The sequence below is a fragment of the Gobio gobio genome, assembly GCF_949357685.1.
Source record: "Gobio gobio genome assembly, chromosome: 1".
In the NCBI taxonomy this organism is placed as follows: Eukaryota; Metazoa; Chordata; class Actinopteri; order Cypriniformes; family Gobionidae; genus Gobio; species Gobio gobio.
The window spans coordinates 78,535,566-78,551,969 of NC_137097.1; the positions used below are offsets into that span (position 1 = coordinate 78,535,566).

The 16,404-nt window shown below is 43.2% G+C and overlaps 1 pseudogene across 1 annotated transcript; it reads left to right on the forward strand.

Annotated features, from left to right (window-relative positions):
• Positions 1-200: 200 nt before the first annotated feature.
• LOC307125594 (GTPase IMAP family member 4-like) lies at positions 201-15,116 on the forward strand (annotated as a pseudogene). Its single transcript, XR_013818699.1, has 3 exons — positions 201-289; positions 12,594-12,678; positions 12,757-15,116. The product of XR_013818699.1 is annotated as a GTPase IMAP family member 4-like (transcript).
• The last annotated feature ends 1,288 nt before the right edge of the window (positions 15,117-16,404 follow it).

Consider the following 16,404-nt stretch of genomic DNA (forward strand, 5'->3'; position numbering starts at 1 on the left):
GTGATGTTTTGGAAATGAATCGTGTGTATTGGGCTAATCTGTGGCTATAATATCAACACAATAATACCTATTTTAGGTACATATTTTAAAGACGAGGCCCTATTTATATCATGATGAGATTTAAAATGAATATTTATAAGCTTGTCTGGTGTATTTCACTGGTAGCTCAGCTCCCTCTTCTGTCCTTGAAACAAACAGCGGTCACGTGACTCCATGGACGCCGTTACAAGTGAAAGTAAAGCTCTTTTCTGGGAACGCATTTTGCCTCGACTTCCTTGTGTGCTTCACGGTAAGTGAAATAATTAAATCATTTATATAACCGTTCTTTTCACATTAATTATAACATAGCATAAAGTTATACAGTTGCAATAACGTAAACAAACACGACGTAGGCTCCATTTGGAGGTCAAAGAGAGCCTAAAACTAAGTAAACGGTTAAAAAAGGTATTATTTCTGTTGTTCACGTTGTTAAAATGATAAAAGACTATCAATCGATTGTTTATCGGATCATATACGAGTGATTAATAGGCATAATGTTGTGAAATGGCTGCCGTCGGAGTACACGGAAGATTAATCTGTTAATGTTAAGTTGAAAAATAGTCACTTATTCCTTATGTGCATATAAATGAGCCACGTGAATCCTCCAGATGTTATGCAACCAATTTATGGTTAGAGGGTCCTATTATGCTTTTCCACTTTTTCAGCTTTAGTTAGCTTGTGCAATGTGTGTGTGTTAATGTGTGCAAAGTGTTTTTGAGCATTAAAAAAAAACAGTTTAAAATATATGATACGGAAAAAAGGCGATCAAAAAAGAGTGCAGTGGCAGTTAAGGGGTTAAGATGGTTTACCGTTTTGTGATCGATTACTGTTTTGTATCACCATAGTTTTCTGACAAATACGCCGATTAAATGGTGGATAACACATGCTGCGTCCCAATTCACCTAAAAGTATGTAGGGTAGAGTGGGGAAAACGCCCCCCTTAAAGGTCCCGTTCTTCGTGATCCCACTGTTCAAACTTTAGTTAGTGTGTAATGTTGCTGTTAGAGCATAAATAATACCTGTAAAATTATAACGCTCAAAGTTCAATGCCAAGCGAGATATTTTATTTAACAGAAGTTCCCTTTCAAAGCCTACAGCGAACGGCTGGCTTGGACTACATCCCTCTACTTCCTTCTTTAACTACGTCAGTAGAACAGACTAACCTTCGCCCACAAGAATACGCCAAAAAGGGGGCGTGGTCTTGTTGCTCTCCCACGTGGAGAAGAGGAAGTGTTGCGTTTGAGTGTGTTTGTCGCCATGTCGTCGAGACGCTGTTATTTTCATCCCGGAGTCAAATCACCTTTGTTTGGCTTTCCCAGGGACGCTGTAGAGATCATTGAGCGCATACATCTCCCGTTAAGAGGTGTGACCTTTCCGTGCAAGTTAAGCGCGCTAAGCTGCGGTCGAATCACAACACAGGAACCGGGCCACGTACGCTAAGCTGTGGTCGAATCACAACACAGGAACCGGGCAACGTGCGCTAAGCTGCGGTCGAATCACAACACAGGAACCGGGCAACGTGCGCTAAGCTGCGGTCGAATCACAACACAGGAACCGGGCAACGTGCGCTAAGCTGCGGTCGAATCACAACACAGGAACCGGGCAACGTGCGCTAAGCTGCTGTCGAATCACAACACAGGAACCGGGCAACGTGCGCTAAGCTGCTGTCAAATCACAACACGGGAACCGGGCCACTTGCGCTAAGCTGCGGTCAAATCACAACACGGGAACCAGGCAACGTGCGCTACGCTGCGGTCGAATCACAACACAGGAACCGGGCCACGTACGCTAAGCTGCGGTCGAATCACAACACAGGAACCGGGCAACGTGCGCTAAGCTGCGGTCGAATCACAACACCGGAACCGGGCAACGTGCGCTAAGCTGCGGTCGAATCACAACACATGATCCGGGCAACGTGCGCTAAGCTGCTGTCGAATCACAACAAAGGAACCGGGCCACGTGCGCTAAGCTGCTGTCGAATCACAACACAGGAACCGGGCAACGTGCGCTAAGCTGCTGTCGAATCACAACACGGGAACCGGGCAACGTGCACTAAGCTGCTGTCGAATCACAACACAGGAACCGGGCCACGTGCGCTAAGCTGTTGTCGAATCACAACACAGGAACCGGGCAACGTGCGCTAAGCTGCGGTCGAATCACAACACAGGAACCGGGCAACGTGCGCTAAGCTGCGGTCGAATCACAACACAGGAACCGGGCAACGTGCGCTAAGCTGCGGTCGAATCACAACACAGGAACCGGGCAACGTGCGCTAAGCTGCTGTCGAATCACAACACAGGAACCGGGCAACGTGCGCTAAGCTGCTGTCGAATCACAACACGGGAACCGGGCAACGTGCGCTAAGCTGCGGTCGAATCACAACACGGGAACCGGGCAACGTGCGCTAAGCTGCGGTCAAATCACAACACAGGAACCGGGCCATGTGCGCTAAGCTGCGGTCAAATCACAACACAGGAACCGGGCCATGTGCGCTAAGCTGCGGTCAAATCACCAGACAGGAACCGGGCCACGTGCGCTAAGCTGCTGTCGAATCACAACACAGGAACCGGGCCACGTGCGCTAAGCTGCTGTCGAATCACAACACGGGAACCGGGCAACGTGCGCTAAGCTGCGGTCGAATCACAAGACAGGAACCGGGCCACGTGCGCTAAGCTGCTGTCGAATCACAACACAGGAACCGGGCAACGTGCGCTAAGCTGCTGTCGAATCACAACACGGGAACCGGGCAACGTGCGCTAAGCTGCGGTCGAATCACAACACGGGAACCGGGCCACGTGCGCTAAGCTGCGGTCGAATCACAACACGGGAACCGGGCCACGTGCGCTAAGCTGTGGTCGAATCACAACACATGATCCGGGCAACGTGCGCTAAGCTGCTGTCGAATCACAACACAGGAACCGGGCCACGTGCGCTAAGCTGCTGTCGAATCACAACACAGGAACCGGGCAACGTGCGCTAAGCTGCTGTCGAATCACAACACGGGAACCGGGCAACGTGCGCTAAGCTGCGGTCGAATCACAACACTGGAACCGGGCCACGTGCCCTAAGCTGCTGTCGAATCACAACACGGGAACCGGGCCACGTGCCCTAAGCTGCTGTCGAATCACAACACGGGAACCGGGCCACGTGCGCTAAGCTGCTGTCGAATCACAACACGGGAACCGGGCAACGTGCGCTAAGCTGCGGTCGAATCACAACACGGGAACCGGGCAACGTGCGCTAAGCTGCTGTCGAATCATAACACGGGAACCGGGCAACGTGCGCTAAGCTGCTGTCGAATCACAACACAGGAACCGGGCAACGTGCGCTACGCTGCAGTCGAATCACAACACAGGAACCGGGCCACTTGCGCTAAGCTGCGGTCAAATCACAACACGGGAACCGGGCAACGTGCGCTAAGCTGCGGTCAAATCACAACACAGGAAACGGGCCACGTGCGCTAAGCTGCTGTCGAATCACAACACAGGAACCGGGCAACGTGCGCTACTCTGCAGTCGAATCACAACACGGGAACCGGGCCACATGCGCTAAGCTGCTGTCGAATCACAACACGGGAACCGGGCCACTTGCGCTAAGCTGCGGTCAAATCACAACACGGGAACCGGGCAACGTGCGCTAAGCTGCTGTCGAATCACAACACAGGAACCGGGCAACGTGCGCTAAGCTGCGGTCGAATCACAACACAGGAACCGGGCAACGTGCGCTACGCTGCAGTCGAATCACAACACAGGAACCGGGCCACGTGCGCTAAGCTGCTGTCGAATCACAACACGGGAACCGGGCAACGTGCGCTAAGCTGCGGTCGAATCACAACACGTGAACCGGGCAACGTGCGCTAAGCTGCGGTCGAATCACAACACAGGAACCGGGCAACGTGCGCTAAGCTGCTGTCAAATCACAACACGGGAACCGGGCCACTTGCGCTAAGCTGCGGTCAAATCACAACACGGGAACCATGCAACGTGCGCTACGCTGCAGTCGAATCACAACACAGGAACCGGGCAACGTGCGCTAAGCTGCTGTCGAATCACAACACAGGAACCGGGCAACGTGCGCTAAGCTGCGGTCGAATCACGACACAGGAACCGGGCAACGTGCGCTAAGCTGCTGTCGAATCACAACACAGGAACCGGGCAACGTGCGCTAAGCTGCTGTCGAATCACAACACAGGAACCGGGCCACGTGCGCTAAGCTGCTGTCGAATCACAACACAGGAACCGGGCAACGTGCGCTAAGCTGCTGTCGAATCACAACACAGGAACCGGGCAACGTGCGCTACGCTGCAGTCGAATCACAACACAGGAACCGGGCCACGTGCGCTAAGCTGCTGTCGAATCACAACACGGGAACCGGGCAACGTGCGCTAAGCTGCGGTCGAATCACAACACGTGAACCGGGCAACGTGCGCTAAGCTGCGGTCGAATCACAACACAGGAACCGGGCAACGTGCGCTAAGCTGCTGTCAAATCACAACACGGGAACCGGGCCACTTGCGCTAAGCTGCGGTCAAATCACAACACGGGAACCAGGCAACGTGCGCTAAGCTGCTGTCAAATCACAACACGGGAACCGGGCCACTTGCGCTAAGCTGCGGTCGAATCACAACACAGGAACCGGGCCACGTGCGCTAAGCTGCTGTCGAATCACAACACAGGAACCGGGCAACGTGCGCTAAGCTGCGGTCGAATCACAACACAGGAACCGGGCAACGTGCGCTAAGCTGCTGTCAAATCACAACACGGGAACCGGGCCACTTGCGCTAAGCTGCGGTCGAATCACAACACAGGAACCGGGCAACGTGCGCTAAGCTGCGGTCGAATCACAACACAGGAACCGGGCAACGTGCGCTAAGCTGCGGTCGAATCACAAGACAGGAACCGGGCCACGTGCGCTAAGCTGCTGTCGAATCACAACACAGGAACCGGGCAACATGCGCTAAGCTGCGGTCGAATCACAACACAGGAACCGGGCAACGTGCGCTAAGCTGCGGTCGAATCACAACACAGGAACCGGGAAACGTGCGCTAAGCTGCTGTCGAATCACAACACAGGAACCGGGCAACGTGCACTAAGCTGCTGTCGAATCACAACACAGGAACCGGGCAACGTGCGCTAAGCTGCTGTCGAATCACAACACAGGAACCGGGCAACGTGCGCTAAGCTGCTGTCGAATCACAACACAGGAACCGGGCAACGTGCGCTAAGCTGCGGTCGAATCACAACACAGGAACCGGGCAACGTGCGCTAAGCTGCGGTCGAATCACAACACAGGAACCGTGCAACGTGCGTAAGCTGCTGTCAAATCACAACACGGGAACCGCTGGCACAATCAGAACTCGTTACGTGTTTCTGAAGGAGGGACTTCATAGAACAAGGAACTCATCAGCTGTTTTTAGGACAGTGAAAACAGCGGTGTACAGATAAGTAAATTGTGTGAAAAATACTGTTATTTTACATGGGAAACATGAACACATGTTATATTGCACACTGTAAACTAGGGGTGTAACGATTCATCTACTACATCGATGTATCGATTTATTTTCCTATGATCTAACTAAATCGATCTGTGCTCGGCAAGTTGGCCTTCCGGACGACATTTATCGATCTAACATCGTTTTAAAAGGTAATCAATCGATTGTATCGATAATAGGAAATAATGCATTGGATTTAAGCACGTCAGACTTTATATGGATGTTTTTTCTTAGCACTTTTAATGATAAAGGCGTTAAACGTTACTCGATTCAGTCTGCCTATATGTGACATCATCGCAACGCACGCACCAGCAGCAGCGCTAAGAAAACAAAACATAGCGGCGGATGGCAGAGGAGAATCCAATGAGCGAGAAATGATCAAGCCACCAGGAGAAAGAGCTACCTGTACTTTCAACCCTTGCTAAATGTTACCTGTGCATTCCTGACACCAGTGTGCCAGCAGAGCGAGTTTTTTGTACTGCTGGCGACATAGTGAACGCACAGAGAAGTGTTCTGCAGCCAGATCATGTTGATCAGTTGATATTTTTGAAAAAAAAAAATATATATATAGAGTCATTGAAGAGTAGTTGGTTACATTTTATCTTTGGTTAAATATTGTTTGTTTATTAAACTGAGAGTAGTAGCAGGTTCAGCCAGTTTATTCAACCTGAAGAAATGTTGGTTGCACTTTATTTTTGATAATAATATTGTATTTGTATTATTTTAATGTTGAAAAACAACAGCAAAAGTAGCAGGTAAACCTACTATTAATTAAACCTGAAGAGAAGTTAGTTGCACTTTATTTTTGATATTAATATTGTAATATTTTTATGTTGGAAAACAAAAGCAGAAGTAGCAGGTTAACTTACTGTTGCACTTACTGTGCTTTTATTGAAAATGTATTGAATATTGAAAATGAGAGCAGAAAAGGTTAACTTCCTGTTAATTCAACCTAAACTGTTGGTTGCACTTTATTCAAATAAAATGTGAATGCATTTTCCATTAATTGTTGTTTACTTGTTTGTTTATATCCATAATTAATTGATATACCGGATTCCCTTACAAGAAACAACAGGAATCTTGGAAACTTCACCTGCACTGACCAGTATCCAGATATTTATTTCAGTCACACAATTTTTGGCTAAAAAGTTACTGAATCGATTTCAAGTCACTGAATCGTTTCGGATCGTATCGTTCTAAATGAACCAATATCGTCCTTGAATCGTATCGACAACCTCAAATCGTGATACGAATCGAATCGTTGTTAAAACGAATCGTTACACCCCTACTGTAAACACAATCAAAGTTAAAAAAAAAACACAAAGAACGGGACCTTTAAGGAAAATGTGACATTACAGTGAAACAAAACATAAATGTGACTAGAATAGCCATCCCGGTTTTGAGTGACTATGGCAGGAGTTATTCACCAAATATGAAAATTGCGCAGCCTTCATAATTAATTAGTATTTTGACTGAAAATATTTTTGTATAAAGGGGGCGTTTTGCCCCAGCGGTGGGGTAAAATGCCCCCTTTCTTCCCAACCAGTTTACTTCATAGATCAACAGCAAAATGAACAGACAAATTTTTAATCTCTCAAAGTAAAAGGCTAGTAATGTATCAACATGTATAGGCCTATATATATTCATATTTATTTGAGGAATGTCCAACATATCCAATTTTTTTAACATTTAAATTTATACATATAACTAAGTTATGCAAACAAATATGTTGTAATAAATAAATAAATAAATATTATACATTTATATACACTTACATATACAGTTATACATTTTTATATTTATGTAGTGAAATATATTCAAATAAATGCATTAAAAGCCACTATGTTTTATCATTGGGTCACCTAACCACCTTCCATCAGTGAGCTAACTGTGCTAGCCTAATGCTCACTTGAGGTAATTTTTTTTATTTTGTTCAAATATTTTCATTTTACCACCTAGTTATACTGCATTAAGTGTAAAACAAAGGATTTGATAGACAGAAATATGTTATTATAGAATTTATGATAGAGAGAAACTATGCCCTCTGGGGGGCATTTTACCCCTCAGCATAGGGGGCTGTTTTACCCCACAAGCTATGACTTTAGAAAAAAAAAAAGGTTAATTTTTAAAATATAATTATATTCCTTATAAATAACATATCCTCTCAAACTACAGACTTCACTATTCATCTATCATACATCAATATTCTCTTAAACACTTGTTTACTAATATCTGAAAATTATAGCGTTTACCATGTAATCCTCTTCTCTTCAAATACATAGCTGGGGTCCCCGATGTCAAACGTAGTGCATGGCGACAGTGAAAATGTATCTTGACTCCCCATAGTGGTTATTTGGGGAAAAACAGGTGGGGGGCGTTTTACCCCAGAGGGGCTTTCACCCACTCTACCCTACTCTTTTTGGGAAGGAAAAGTACATACTTTTGAGTGTGTAGCAGAAGAGCAAGCTTTGGGACACTACTTCGTCATCGAAAACGGACTCTGTTGCTTAGTTACATGCATCCCATCACCGTTTAAACTGCCCTGACAATCATCGTCACAGTTAAAATCCTCCACATTCAGTTTAATTTCCTACCGTATCGTAGAGAAATGTAGTCCAGAGATGGTGTGAGATGGTGAGATGGTGGTCCAGTGGGTTAAACCACTGAACTGATATGCAGAAATTTGCTGGTTTGATCCCAGCGGTCCCCACCAGTGTGTCCTTGAGCAAGACACTTTACTCTATGTTGCTCCAGGGGGATAAAAGCGTCTGCCAAAATGCATAAATATAAATATAATATAATATAGTCGCACGTTGATCTGCCATGTAGGGCTGTAATCTCCCAGTCGATTATGTCGATACGTTCTGGCTCGACCAAAATTCTGATTGGTTGATTTTTTTTTGCCGTGTTAATTTCATCAGTTTTGCCGTGTTCATTTCATTAGGTGGAAAGCACTAATTGCTAATGGGGCTGTTTTCAGAGCACCCCTGTTTCACAGGTAACAGTCTGTCTTCAGAACACCCCCCTTGTTTTCACTTCTTTTGGATTAGCCCAACCCACTGGAGAAGAGAGACCTACTGAAGTACTGATTGTATTGATTTTTTTTTTAGATTATGTCTCTCACAGTGGACATGCACCTACGATGACAATTTCAGACCCCTCCATGATTTCCAAGTGGGAGAACTTGCAACTGAAGTTACGTATAATATATTTATCGCTTTAAATGGCGCTCACTCAAGGACCCAAGTAGGTGACACATGCGCAATTACTTTCCACGCAGGCACACACACTTTTGGTTTAACCTCTTAACCTGCGCCCCATTTTTTGAGAATTCTTTGAAAACGACATACCCAAATGAAAATGTCTGCAGCTCTTAAACCCTATGGTCTATATTCATAAATCTGGTCTTATTTTGAAATGTTGCTACCCAACAGTCATAATAACTCAAAGTAATATGGGAACAGAGTAATATACATGTAAATATACATGTAAGTGACTCACGTTTTTTTTTTTTTTACTTAGGGAAAAAAATATTATAATTTAATGTTAAGAGCCTGAAAATAACTTAAATGTAAAACTGAATGTCTAGTCGTGTCATGATTCAAATATGAGGATGATTCTCTCAGTAATGTAGCTTCTGTGAGCTTTTATGTCAAGAAAAGTCTAGACGAATTTCAAAAAGGCCATTTATTTCAGAACATTTGCTATTGTAAAGAGTAGTTTTTCATTAAAATATATCTGCAATAAACTGCTAATTATAATGGATAAACAGTTACTGAAAAACTAAAGCAACTATTTACAGAGATTACAAAGTGTAAAAAACTAATTTAGCTGATGGGAAGCGTCAGGAAGAGTCTGCGCGCTCCACTGCAGTTGCGCCATTGAGAACGCGCAGACTGCGCACAAACAGTATTCACCAAAGCCTACTTACGTAAACTGCACAAGATAATGCCTTTTGATTGGTTACTAAGTCCATCAATCAAACCTTTGTTGGAAAGGCATTGGCTGGGCACCGAGTGCCTTTATCCAACGAAAACCATGGGCGCAATGATTGACAGCTCACCAAGCCTGTAAGGCACTTCCTCTATATGATGCATCCCAGAAGAGTCTCTGATTGAAGGAGAGAGACGAGGGAGGGTTTTAATACGTGGGAGAGACTATTCTAGCAGGGGGAGTTTGCCAGAAAAGGATTAGAATCGATATTTCATTGAAAATGGACATGATTGATTACGCTAACTCAAAACTCCCTTGCAAACAACGAAGGATTTTTTGTTTTTTCCCTATTTTTTCGTTGTTTTGGATTAAAAAGTGGGATGCATTTTGAAGAGTGGACTCTTACACAGAGATGTATGCGGGTGTTTATTGGATTCGTCCGATTTGATCCGAACGACAGGAGATGAAAGATGAGTACCGCTAATATTATGCTAATGTTTACATGGCCGGTCCTTTAGCGTTTCATTTAACCCTTTCCTCTCTGGTTTATTTATTGCAAAAAAAAGTTCAGAACATGAATCTTGAGTGTTTTAGCTTTCAAATGATGCATAGTTTGTGATAGTTGATTGAATATTTTGTATAAAACAAAAGTAAATAAAAGTACACACACGCCCACTTCCGTCAACCCCCCGGCCCGCGATCCGGTGCGGGTTAAGAGGTTAAATAATTCTTATGCGTATAATAATTTCTTTCAGTTTAATTTCAATTTGTGGAGAAAAATATTTTAAAGTTTAGAATTAGACAGCCTTGTGTTGTGTAAACAATTGTGCAGTGAAAATTACCACAAATGACCACCTAGTGTCCAACCTACTCTAATACTGTTATAACCCGTTTACACGTGAACAAGAGATCTACCACATGACGAAAGCAATTATTTATAACATGTACAAAGAATTTGGACACAACTATGGGACAAGGTCGTGCAGCAGCAATCATCACAACAGTGAAAGGAACCTCAAGGTTGAAAATGTGCAATTGTATAGGGCCCCATTCCTGTATTTTACTTGAGGCCCCCAAATCACTAAATCCGCCCCTGCTGCCATGTGTGTGTCTTTAATGCAGAGACTCTCCTCATGTGTTTGCAGTTTAAATATAATGATGCATTTAAAAGTTAATGGCTAAACGTATCATTATAAACGTTTTCAATGCTGCTACAGGTGAAATATAATGAGGATAACATTGAATAAATATCTTTTCGTCAGGTTAAATACTGATAATTGATCACTCAAACCCTTTTATCTAACCCTCTCAACTTAACCGTCGGAATCGCATAACCGCCATGTTTGTAGTTTTTTTAACACTTTTTATCCACATTTGTAGTTCTAATCGAATCCTCGTCCATCTCTCAATGGTTTGTGGGCAATATCAGCTGTTAGAGTGCGCTTCGATCCGCACTTCAAATTCTGACCGGAATACCATCCGGGTATCTTTGGAATACTCTTTTCAACATACTACGATTTGGGACATACTAATTCTAATTTTGAATACTATTTAGGACTATTTAGGATAGTATGCGAATTGGGATGCAGCGACTGTCTCTATAATGTATAAGGAAATTACAAAAAACATCCCACTCTGAAATGCCATCCGTGCTTGCAAAGTCTGTGCATGAAATCTGTTCTGGACGATCCTCTTGTTGTTAATATTGTCAGTGTTTGAATTGGATCTAAATTAACACCATTATTATTAATATTGATGTAACGGAGGCCAGCTAGTAGTCGCTGTGCGAGGAAACCTCACTCCTCTGATCTCAAGAGATGCTCTAGTGACTGACGCTAGGGGTTGCAGCCTTTAGCCTCCTCGTTAGAGCGTCTGACTCTCATGCTGGCAGACCCGGGTTCGAGTCCCGCTTGGAGCGGGGTGGTTCGAACAGGAGGGGTTACATTTACACAAGAGAAGAACTCACAGTTATGGAGGGGTGGGACATTTCCTGAACATGTGCTAAGCGGTGCCAATCACAACACTCTGGGCCAGCTAACCAATCACAGCACATGTCATATTTCAGAAGGAGAGGCTTCATTGAAATCAGCGTGTTCGAGCCAGACTGGGAAGAGAGGACCTTTAATGATGTAAATTTTGTGAAAAAGAATGCGTTGTTTTGAACAATCAAGACTTAAAGGTCCCGTTCTTCGTGTTTTTTTGAAGCTTTGATTGTGTTTACAGTGTGCAATATAACGTGTTCATGTTTCGCGTGTAAAAAAACACAGTATTTTTCACACAATGTACTTATCTGTGTACCGCTGTTTCCACTGTCCTAAAAACGGCTGGTGAGTTCCTGTTCTATGAAGTCCCTCCTTCAGAAATACGTAACGAGTTCTGATTGTGCCAGCGGTTCCCGTGTTGTGATTCGACCGCAGTTTAGCGCACATGCCAGCGGTTCCTGTGTTGTGATTCGACAGCAGCTTAGCGCACGTTGGAAAGGTCACGCCTCTTAACGGAGAGATGTATGCGTTCAATAATCTCTACAGCGTCCCTGGGAAAGCCAAACAAAGGTGATTTGACTCCTGGATGAAAATAACAGCGTCTCGACGACATGGCGATAAACACACTCAACGCAACACTTCCTTTTCTCCACGCGACACTTCCTCTTCTCCACGTGGGACAGCAACAAGACCACGCCCCCTTTTTCGCGTTTCTTTGTGGGCGGAGGTTAGTCTGTTCTACTGTTCTACTGACGTCATTTATGAAGGAAGTACCAGGATGTAGTCCAAGCCAGCCGTTCGTTGTAGGCTTTGAAAGGGAACTTCTGTTAAATAAAATATCTCGCTTGGCATTGAACTTTGAGCTTTATAATTTTACAGGTATTATTTATGCTCTAACAGCAACGTTACACACTAACTAAAGTTTGAACAATGGGATCATGCGGAATGGGACCTTTAAAACACTCTAGTACGCCAAAAAAAAAATCAAGATTTCTTAAAAGGGCATAATAGGACTCCTTTAATTCGCCTTTGATCTTTTTCTGTATTTTTTCTTTTTCTTTTCTAGTTTTATGTTACCATAGTACTGTAAAAAGTAATGATTAAATCATATATTTAAGTGTTTTACATGCACAACTTATTCATTTTAGACTGTTTTGTGGATAAATTGTCCTGGTTTCATCGGTGGAAATGTCTTTGAGCAAAGGGATAAATTACCCTCAGATGATGCAGCAGGTGAGTGTCTCTCTTTTTCTTTAATATAAAATAAATAACACATGTACAATTAAATTTTTGTTATTTTACATGTTTCAGAACACAGGAGTGATGAGAGAGAGAGAGAATGATGGAGGTCTTCGGCTGCTGGTTATCGGTAAAACCGGATCTGGGAAAAGCGCCACAGGAAACACCATCTTCAATGAAACTGTGTTTGTGTCAGAAATGAGCTCTTCTTCAGTGACCAGAGTCTGTCAGACACACACTGGTGCTGTTAATAGCAGGAGCGTGACAGTGATCGATACTCCAGACTTCATCTTCTCCACTCACACTGACTTTGATTCAGACTCAGAGCTGAAGAACGCTCTTGAATTATGTTCAGCAGGAGCTCATGTGATCCTGCTTATTCTGTCTTTGAGCACTTTCACTGAGCAGGAGATGGACTTCATTCACTGGTTTGAGCTGAAGTTTGGAGCAGAAGCTCTCAGATTTACTCTAGTGCTCTTCACTCATGCAGGTCAGAGACACATGAGAACACTAGGAGAAATGATCAGCAGAAACTCTCAGTTATCTGATTTTATTAATCGATGTGGTCGGAGATATCATGAGTTTAACATTAAAGCTCCAGCAAACAGACAGCAGGTGAATGAACTCATGGAGAAGATCGACAGACTCGTGTCTGAGAACACAAACTCCTGCTACACACTAGACATGATGAAGGAGAACGAGAGGAGAAGAGAGGAGGAGATTAAAGCAGAGGAGCAGAGGAAAGAGAGAGAACATCAGAGGAGATTAGACAGAGTCAGAGAAGAGACTGAGGCACGTGTGAGGAGAGAATATGAACAGGAGATAATGGAGAAAGAGGAGAGAGAGGGGAGAATATGGAGCTGGGAAGAGAGAGAAACATCTGTTCTTTAAACTGATAAAGCTGAGATATCTCTGTGTGGTTGTGTTTTTTGCTGTAGTGACAGGAGGTGTGTTGATGTGGAGTAAAGACTCTTCTCATGGATGGATGTTCATGAGGGGTTTCTTTACAGGAGGATTAGCATCAGCTTTAGGAGTTTTAACTGGGATTCTCTGGAGATTGATGTGGAAGAGTCAGTTTGTCTGTTCATCTTCTCTTGAGCGTCCCAGCACTGGTAGACAGTTACTGCTGAAGACAGTGGGTGTTGTGTGTGGTTTATCAGCTGGAGCTGTGATTGGTCACTTTCTAGGAGGAGATGTGTTTCCTGTTACAGTGTTAGCAGGACTAGCTGGAGCTGCTGGAGCTTTTACTGCAATACAGTGAATCTGCTGAGGCTTTACAGCTTCTTGTCAAATAATAACAATTCATATTAAAGCTGCCGTATGTAACCTTTTTTGGTTAAAGGAACACGCCGACTTTTTGGGACTTTAGCTTATTCACTGTATCCCCCAGAGTTAGATAAGTCCATACATCCCATTCTCATCTCCGTGCCATAACTCTGTCTGACGCACCACCGCTAGCCTAGCTTAGCACAAAGACTGGAGGTAAATGGCTCCAGCTAGCCTACTGCTCAATAAGTGACAAAATAACGCCAACATTTTCCTATATACATGTTGTGATGTGTATAGTTACATTGTGTACTAAGCCTGACGTAAAATGAAAATTTGTGATTTTCCAGACTGATATGGCAGGAACTATAATCTCATATTTTGTCACTTATTGAGCAGTTGGTTAGCTGGAGCCGTGTACCTTCAGTCTTTGTGCTAAGCTCGGCTAGCTGGAGCCGTTTACCTCCAGTCTTTGTGCTAAGCTCGGCTAGCTGGAGCCGTTTACCTCCAGTCTTTGTGCTAAGCTCGACTAGCTGGAGCCATTTACCTCCAGTATTTGTGCTAAGCTAGGCTAGCGCTGGGAGCGTCACACAGAGTTCTGGCACGCACGGAGATGAGAATGGTATGCTTTTAATCAGTAAAGTTCTCAATGGCAATCGTCATTAACATCTGGAGGACCTGCTGTCAAAAATGAGAAACCTCAAACTGCAGAGAGTCTGCTGTCTTTATTTCATCAATCAGAACCATAGACTGTAAAAAAAATATGGGCGTAGTGTCCGTGACGTCACCCTGTCTCTAGTGGCCAGTCCATGAACTGCAGTTTAAGTCACTTCAGTATCGGCTTCAGGAGAAACTGCGGGAGGAGCCGCTTCGTCAGAAAGTCTCTATCTGCATGTTATTCAGCTGTAGCCATATCTGATGTCCGTTTAATACTTCTGTGAGTCTCACTTGTGGACTTTCTGAATGAGAGCGCCCTCTGGCTTCCTGTATGAATGTAATTACATGAGTGTTTAGCGCTCCATCCTGCCAACATTGCCTCATTTTGGGTAAAAATGGAAAAATAATACTAAAGTAATTTAGTGTGGTAACTTGAGGAGTTTTTCAGCAAACTACTTATTTACTTTTAATTTTTCTTTAGTACTCTTTCCACCACTGGCACTGCCCATGTAAAAAAAAAAAAAAATATATATATATATATATATATATATATATATATATATATATATATATATATATATATATATATATATATATATATATATATATATATATATTAATAACTCTGCAAGTAACTTTTTTTGCAAATTTACATTTTATATCAAACAGAGATGGTGATGTAGAGGCAACTCTGCAAAAAAGTTCAGCACTGCAGCTTTAATTACTAATTTGTTGTAATGTCAATTCATATTTCTGCTTATTCATTTATGGAGTTTAGTCTTTGATGTATTATGTAAGTCGCATGTTAACAAAATTGTTGTTTCAAGAGCAGTAAAGATACCATTGTCAAAGGCTCTTAGATAATTACAGAGTAGAACTATATAAACAATTAATCATACTTAAATATAAATACAATTTTTGTCAAAAAATAAACTGCATAAAATTCAATGATGCAAGTATTTTATAACAGATTTAACGTTGTTGTGGGAGCTTAGACTGTTTTATGTTTTCTTAGTAGAAGTGTCTTTGTTCAAAAAAAAAAACAACCCTGGAATTATTGCTATATGTAAAGTGTCTTGCGGTGTTGACAATATTTGGTGTTGCTTTGTGTTTTAGAGAATGACGATGATGATGATGATGATGATGATGAAGGTCTATATAATGCGTGTATGCCACAGATGCTGTATGAAAACACATACTTCTATATTACTGTGGATTGATGTGTTGACAGTATCTCAGTCATCTTAATAAAATGTATCTAATCTCTACACATGTCTCAGTGTTATATTTACAGTAAAGGTTTAGAGTCTAAAGAACAATCTTAAAGAAAACATTTGAACTCTTTTTTTATTACCCTCATTGGCACATGGCACACTGTTCACATAACAATTTCCTGGACAAACATCCTGACTGCACATAACTTCAAAAAGATCATCCTTAAAGGTGCAGTATGTAAGATTGACAGCTGGCAGTTGAAATGGGTACTGCAGTCAACATATCAGAGAGGGTTGTCCATTTTAAAGCATTTAAAGGTGGGGTAAGCGATATTTAAAAAAATGCTGTTTGAAATTTACTCGGACCGACACAACCAGACACAATAACAAACAGCCAATCAGCATTAGGGGGCGTATGACAGTGGAGGAGAAAGAACGAGCAAGAGGGAGATTTCAACTGTAGAAAGAGGGATGGCTGAGAGACATTACAAAAGAGAAAAGCTCATAAGAATATCACTGGGAGATGAAGGGTTATGATCAGGAAAGAGCTTTAGTATTTAGTATTAGAAAAGCTTTCCAGTCC